This window comes from Pocillopora verrucosa, chromosome 9 (assembly GCF_036669915.1).
Source record: "Pocillopora verrucosa isolate sample1 chromosome 9, ASM3666991v2, whole genome shotgun sequence".
Lineage (NCBI taxonomy): Eukaryota > Metazoa > Cnidaria > Anthozoa > Scleractinia > Pocilloporidae > Pocillopora > Pocillopora verrucosa.
In genome coordinates, this window is record NC_089320.1 from 23,148,838 (window position 1) to 23,156,427 (window position 7,590).

The 7,590-nt window shown below is 47.3% G+C and overlaps 1 long non-coding RNA gene across 1 annotated transcript; it reads left to right on the forward strand.

Annotated features, from left to right (window-relative positions):
• The first annotated feature begins 3,335 nt into the window (after positions 1-3,335).
• Positions 3,336-4,229, forward strand: LOC136283602 (uncharacterized). Its single transcript, XR_010718874.1, has 2 exons — positions 3,336-3,959; positions 4,060-4,229. It is a non-coding gene; the product is annotated as an uncharacterized lncRNA (long non-coding RNA).
• The last annotated feature ends 3,361 nt before the right edge of the window (positions 4,230-7,590 follow it).

Here is a 7,590-nt window from a genome sequence, read left to right on the forward strand (position 1 = left end):
TTACAATATATATCCTTTACATTACCTGACTATGATATTCTATTTGTTAATATCATTTGAGCAGGATATTACGGGTAATCTTTATTCTTTAACTACTATCCTTCTCACTCTATTATTCTTATGAATATTAAGACTTAATAACCCTTTCACTACAATTACATTCCTTTATGTTCTTAATTCTTAATATCTGTATGTAAAGGTATTTAAAGGTAATAATATCATACATATCTTTAAGTATATTATTACACTTTTACATACCTTTCCCTAGAGATTATTATACTACATATCTTACATATAATAATCTCTAGGTACATATATCTTTATTAGACTATGTAAAGGATATTAATACCTTACATTATAATTCATATCCCTTACATCCGTTACTATGATATTCTTATTGTAATCATAAATGTAAAGGATATTAAGTCTATCATAGAAGGATATCCATTTGTAAGACCTAGAAATATCCTTTACATAGTTACGAGAATATTATAATAAGTCCTTGTGATAAGGATCTAAGTGTATTTATTAAAAGATAAGAAAGATATATAGTGTAAATACCTTAATATCCTTATCAATACACTACGGATAATACTTATCATACCAGGAATACACTACAAAATATCCTCTATGATAGTAAGTCTTAATACCTTTCTTGTGTATATCTTTATTTTAGGTTATTAAGACTTATACCTATCCAGACTTCCATATAAATATCTTAGTAGAGTAGGATATTACGGTAAGAGAATATCTTGTAGTAAAAGATATGTGAATTATGCTCTTACCTCTAATATCCGTATGATAATGGTTATTAATACTTATATCCTTTACATATCCTACCGAGACACTAATATCCTAGTAATACCTATCCTTACAGATAATATTGTAAGGTATTTACTAGGAGATTATGGATTACCTAAAGATATGTATGATAAGGAATAGGATATTATTTATATTAGTTATATATTGTATCCTTAGGTATATAAATCATCACCCTATCCTATGTTATTTTTTAAAAAAAAAAAACAAGGTAATTCAGACCTCTTCATCCTCGTTCAAGAATCGTGTCTCGCGACCTAATTACCTTTGTGAATGTTATGCTAGATATTAAGACTTCCGCATCTCTACACTCCCTACCTTACTCTTGAGATTATTAAGTCTTAAGCTCTATTCTTTGTAACAGTTCCACTACATATCATTACATACCTTAATACCCTAGAGCTGTCCTTTATTAAGGGATGTAATATCTGGTCGGATATTAAGTTATTTCCTATTTCTCTTTACCTTAACATACCTTAATCTCCTTATCGATACCTTACTAGGACTATTATTCTTATTCTAGTAACACTATGTAAAGGAATTATTTCTCTTACTTTACCTTAGAAATAATATCCTTTACATTATCTAGGTTATATAAGACTAATATCCTTTCTCTTTACCTACAGGATTCTTCATTCTAATTCTCTTTACGTTCCTTTCCCACATCACCACAAATAAAAAGGAAAGAGAATTATGTGGAAAGGAACGGAAAGTGAATGAAGAATCCTAAAAAGAGCGGATTTATTATAAATAGGAAATTCATTCAAATTATTATTAATTACAGGAATTCCATAAATAGTAATGTAAAATCCGCTCTTTTTCCCCCTCGTCTCTGTCCTCTCACGCTCTTCACTCACTCATCTCGTCATGTTCCATTCCGTTCTGAGTGAGGAACGAGCGTAGCGAGAGACGACACGAGTAGGAATGGAGAGTGACGAGAAGAGGTTTCTAGATATTAAGTCCTAGTAATAAGATAAGGAATGGTAAAGGACTTAATATCTATAAATACCTTACTAGGACTATATTCTTATTCTATGTAGTCTTGATAAGGATATTAGGTATTCTTTATTCTTTAACCTTAATATCCTTATCACTCTATTATTCTTATGATATTAAGACTTAATAACCTTATCACCTACCCCTCATGTCGTCTCGCTTCGGGCGAAGCCCCGGCCCCTGGCCGGCGAGACGGAGCATGAGGGGTGGAGATAAGACACGAGCGTAGCGAGGAAAGGACGGGGATGTAAGTGAACGAAGAGAGCCGACAAAGTGAGGCGTGTCTCTTACCGTCCACCCACATCCCAACCCTCACCATACGCCGAGCGCAGCGGAAGGAGCCGAAGTGACTGTAAGGAGCGGAAGGCGACTGGGAGTGAAGCGAAGGCGGATGGGACGGAGCCGAGTAAGTGACGCTCATTCACTCGTGTCTTACGTCCCTCGTTCATGCCGTGAGGATTGGAGGAAGAATGACGACAGGTGAACGGCAAAGAACGAGGTGAGTGAGGGATGTGAAAGGGATGGGAAAGGAGCCAACCGAGGCAGGTGGGTAACAGTCAGACCGCAGCCGAAGGACCGTAAGATAGAAATCCTGCTTCCACTGGTCTATCTCCGTCTCTTCACACTTCTCCTCATCCTATCCTCCTTACGTCTCGTCCGCTACGCGTCCGAACCGACGGAGGAGGTGAGGAGAAGTAGCGAGACGAGACGGGGATAGGATGACATGAGACAGGCGGTTAAGGCGGTGAGAAACAGATGGAGGATATCAATTAACCGGTGAAAGGCCTGGTCTGGTCCATCTTTGCCCCACATCCTCGCTCCTTTCCTGTCATATCGCCCCGCCTTACTCACTCCACCGTTCCGTCAGCCGAAGGCCTCCGGCCCGAAGGGACGGTGGAGTGAGGCGGGACGTGACAGAAGAGAACGGACCGGCGTGTCTCGTGTCCCGTCGTTCATCTCCCGGCTCCTTCCCTCGCCTGTTTTTTCACTCCGGTACACTTCTCCTCGCCTGGCGCTTAGTCCCAAGAGCAGGAAAGAAAGGGGAATGTTGGACCTTCCTTGACTGGCGGTGAACTCAGAGAATGATTCGCCAGTACACGGTCAACCTTCTTTGATTCACTCCCTCCGCTACGGTCTCGTTCGGTCTTGTCGTGTCTCGTGCTTCGCCTCGTCACTCCATCCCTCACTCCTCCCTCCCGTCGTACTCCCGTCTCTCGCTCTCTCGCTACGTTCGTTCCCTCGTTCCGCTCATCCGACGGGAGGAGGCCTCGGCCGACGATGGGAGGATGGGAAAGGAACGAGAGGGAACGTGACGGGCGGCGAACATAAGAAATCCGCCGTTTCCCCACTTCGTCTCGCCTCTGTCGGTGCTTCGGTCGTCACTTCTTTCACTTACCTCCGCCCCTCCATCGTCTCACGAAGTGGAGTGAAGGGAACGAGAATGAGCGAACGACACGAGTGATAGACGATGAGAGGAAATGGCGGGATGACAGAGGCCACCGATAGAGACCACCATATGCTTCCGCTGCTCTGTGTCGGTCCACCTTTCTCCATCCTCGTGTCTCCCATTCGTTCCGCCTCTGTTCACCTCCGCTACGCTACGGCTCACGCCGGCTCACGAATGGAGGACACGAGTGAGCGTAGAGAGGCGGGATATGACAGCTATTTACTTTCATAATCTCATATCTCTTCACGTGTCTCAAATAAATAGCTGTCATATCCTGTAAACACCCGTACATGAGACTCTTAACACCTACACCCCGCCCCACATCTCATTCCGTTCCTTTCCGCTCCCCTCACCTTCGGTTCGGCTCACGGAGTGAACGTAATGAGTGAGTGACGTGAGGCGGGGAGAAGGTGTGGGGGCGGGTCATTCAGTCTCAGCCGTTTACCGCCTTGTCGTCTCGTCCCTCGCCTTTCATTCATTCCGGCCGGAGGCCGGGCGAGGGGAGTAAGTGAAAGACGCGAGACGACAAGACGAGCGGCTGAGTGAACGACCCTCCCCCCCACTCTCCTCCCTCACTCGTCGCCTTTCGTCGGCTCGTGGGTCGTTCACTCGTGCCTCCCTCACTCCCACTCGCCGCCTTCGGCGCCTCGTTCAGAGGAGAGTGGAGAGTGATGGAGGGCCGTGGGAATGACAAGAGGCGACCACTCCCTCACTGTTCCCACTCGTCCGCCCGCCTTCGGCGCCTCGTTCAGAGGAAGAGTGGAGAGTGATGGAGGGCCGTGGGAATGACAAGGGAGGCGACCAGACACGGCGGCTGTAAGGGTTAGGAAGGTCCTAAGGTAGCAAAATTCCTTGACAGGTAAGTTCCGTCCAGCATGAGAGGTGTAAGGACTTCCTCACTGTCACTACCCCTCGTCTCTCAGAAAAATTGAGTCATCCTTGATTACGAGGAAGCCAACGGCCTGACAATAGACCCTGAGCACCATTTTTTCTAACCCGTTCACTCGCTCATGCCGGTCACCTCTCTTCGGTTCGGTTCCCGTCACTCGCTCCACGCGGCGGCTCGCTAGACCTCGTAAGGAGAGAGAGACGTGGGGAGAGAGAAAGGGAACCGGGAGGAGAGAAGGTGAAAGGCGTGAGTGTTTTCCCGTTCAGTTTTCTCCCCGTCACTCGCTCATGCCGGTCACCTCTCTTCGGTTCGGTTCCCGTCACTCGCTCACGCGGCTCGCTAGACGTAAGGAGAGAGAGACGTGGGAGAGGAAGGGAACCGGGAGGAGAGAAGTGAAAGGGCGTGAGTGTTCCGTTCCTCTTCCCTGCGGTCTGTCGTCTCTCCACATCTCACTTCTTTCACTTCTCATTACGATAGGTGAACGAAGGGAACCGACAGGAGACCGAAGTGAACGGGAGTAAGGAGAAGGTGATGTGGAGAGAGGTTAAGAGTGAATCATAGGCTGTGGACCAAGAGTTAGAGAGATGAAAGGCATGTGGATGACGAGGGAAAGGGAGCGAGCGAGCGTTCCACATGCCGTTCCTCTCTCTCACTCGCCCACCTTTCCCCGGCTCACTTACTCGGCTCGGTTGTCTCCTCTCTACGGTCGTCGTCTAACCGTACCGAGAGGCGGAACCGTAGAGTGACGACACGAGAGACGGACGAACGGACGTGGGAAGAGACGGATGTGAGGACGGAAAGAGTCCAACCGATGTGACTGAAAGACCGACAGCAGCGGTGACAAGGATCCTATGTCTTACCTTCTCCCCACCTTTCTCTCGGGTCTTCTCCGTTCTCTACGTTCACTCCGAGCCCCGATCGTAAGGAGGGGTGAAGGAGTGTGGAGTGAGAGGACGGAGATAAGACCCGAGATCCAGGTTCCGTTCGTTCCTTCTTCTCACTCACTTCCATGTCTCTACGCGCGTGAGCGTTTCTTTCACCTTCCCCCATCCACCTACGTGCCGTCGGGACCGTCCGGAGGCCGGGTGGACGGAGGGGAAGGTGATACGAACGGCGAAGGAACTGAGGGAAGGGCCGATCTTTTCCCGGTTCACTTGTCTCCTTCGGGTCTTCGTTCACCGGTTATGCTCGGCCCTTCCTTCCGCTCTCTCTCACGTCTTTCACTCACTCGGTTCTTCGGTCCCTCATTCGTTCACTCCGTGAGGCACGAGCGGAAGGAGCGTAGCGTAGCGGAGTGACTGACGTGAGAGACGAGCGGAGTGGGAAGAGACGAGTGATAACCGGCGGAATGACTCGCGTCTCTGTGACCGCCGGTGTTCTTGCCACTCGTCTCTTCCTCATTCCCTCATCCTCTCGCCAACCTTCGGGCCCCTCACTCGTTCCTCCCTCGGGGCCCTTCGGGCAAGAGGATGATATGAATGAGGCGCGAGCCGAAGAAGGTGAGTTAGACGCCGTCCATCGTCCATTCCACTCGCCTTTGGCTCGCTCCATTTCCGTTTCCCTGTCTAACTTCCGCTCCTGTCTCTCATTCCACTTCCCTTCTCGTCGTTCTCCTGTTCGTCTCGTCTCCCGTCGGGATCCCGCGTAGCGGGAGGCCTTCGGCCGTTCCCGACGGTATGAGACGAGAGGGATGGAGAAGGAAGTGAACGGCGAGAGAGATGAACGGCGAACCACACGGCTCACTTCCGTCTCCGTTCCTTCGTCTTGCGTTCACCGTGCTTCGCCGTTCATATCGCCTTCTCACTCGGTCTCTTCACTCTTCTTATGTGATGTGGGAGGGGCGTGAAGAGCCCGCGTAGCGAAGGCGATGAACGACCCCTCCCACCCCGCTTCCATGTCGGTTACTCGCCTCTTCCCTTCTCCTTCCCGTGTCCCGCTACGCGGGACACGGGAAGGAGAAGGGAAGAGGCGAGCGTAGCGAGGCGAGACACGAAGAGAACGGATGAGACGTGAGACGTAAGGAGCCGATGGTGTGGAGGGGCGTCGGTCACTTCCTTCGCCCTGCGTTCCCTTCGTTCACTGTCTGGCGTCGGTCGTAACCTCCTTTCCTCCACGCCCTTCCTCTCTTCTCCCTCACGTTACGCTCCGTGTCTCGGCTCTTCGGTCGTCATTACACTCCTCCCTCGTGCCTCGCGGAGCGGATGGTATGAGAAGGACGAGTGAGTGACGAATGAAAAGAGTAAGCGAGACGAGGACAGAAGGAAGCCACAAGACCATGATGTAGAAAGAACCGGAAGAATATTGTCAATTAATAAATCCTGGAATCTTTTAGGTGGGTTTTCCTGGTCCACTTCATCTATTCATAATCGGTTCCTTGGCTCAACTATCTCCTCTAGACATTACACATTACGCTCGTCTCATCTCATTCTCTTCATTCTCTGAGCTGAGGGAGTGACAGGGGAACGACCGAAGTGATAGAGGATAATGAGATAAAAGAGTGGTGAGAGAAAGGTGGTCAGGATGGTCATTTTCCCGGCGTTTCCCTCCGTTCATCATCACCATTCCCGTTCCGTACGCCGCGCAGCGAGGAGGGAACCGACCGGGCGTAGCGAAAGGGAGAGTGACCGACAGGCGCGGCGGTAAGGAAACGGAACGGGAATGAGATGAACGGATCTAGGATTAATTCGTAAGCCTCATGTGGAGCCGTTCAAAGTGAAGAGGTAATAGAGTGAAGAAACCGAGCGGCACGTGAGGTGTATGAACGGCATGAACGATGAGCGGATGAACGGCTCCTTCCCCCTTCTTTCGTTCCTCGTGTCGTCGCTCATTCTTCACTCCGTCCCTCCATCACAGCTTATGAGATTTCTACCGGAAAATCCTCAATCATAAGCTGTGTCTAAGGTATGAAGGTATTAAGTCTTAATAACTAGATAATTAAAGGATTTCTAAGGTAAAGTTATAACGATGTAAAGTATTACTAGAATAAGAGAAATAATATCCTTACATAGTGTTACTAGAATAGAATAATAGTCTATAAGGATAAAGGATATTAAGGTATTTTAAGGTAAAGAGAAGTAAATACCTTAATATCCTACATATCTTACATACCTTAATAAGGAATCTCTAGGTATTAAGGTATGTAAGATATGTATTGTAATGTAAAGAATAGATATTAAGACTTAATAATCTCAAGATAAGGTATGTAGTGTAGAGATTATTAAGTCTTAATATCTAGAATAACATAAATAAAGGTAATTAAGTCTTATACACTATTCTTTAGATTATTAGACTTAATTACCTTTACATAAGGATAGGATATTATTTATATACATAAGATACAATATAAATAATATAAATAATATCCTATCCTTATCATACATATCTTTAAGGTAACAATAATATCCTAGTAAATACCTTACAATATTATCTGTAAGGATAG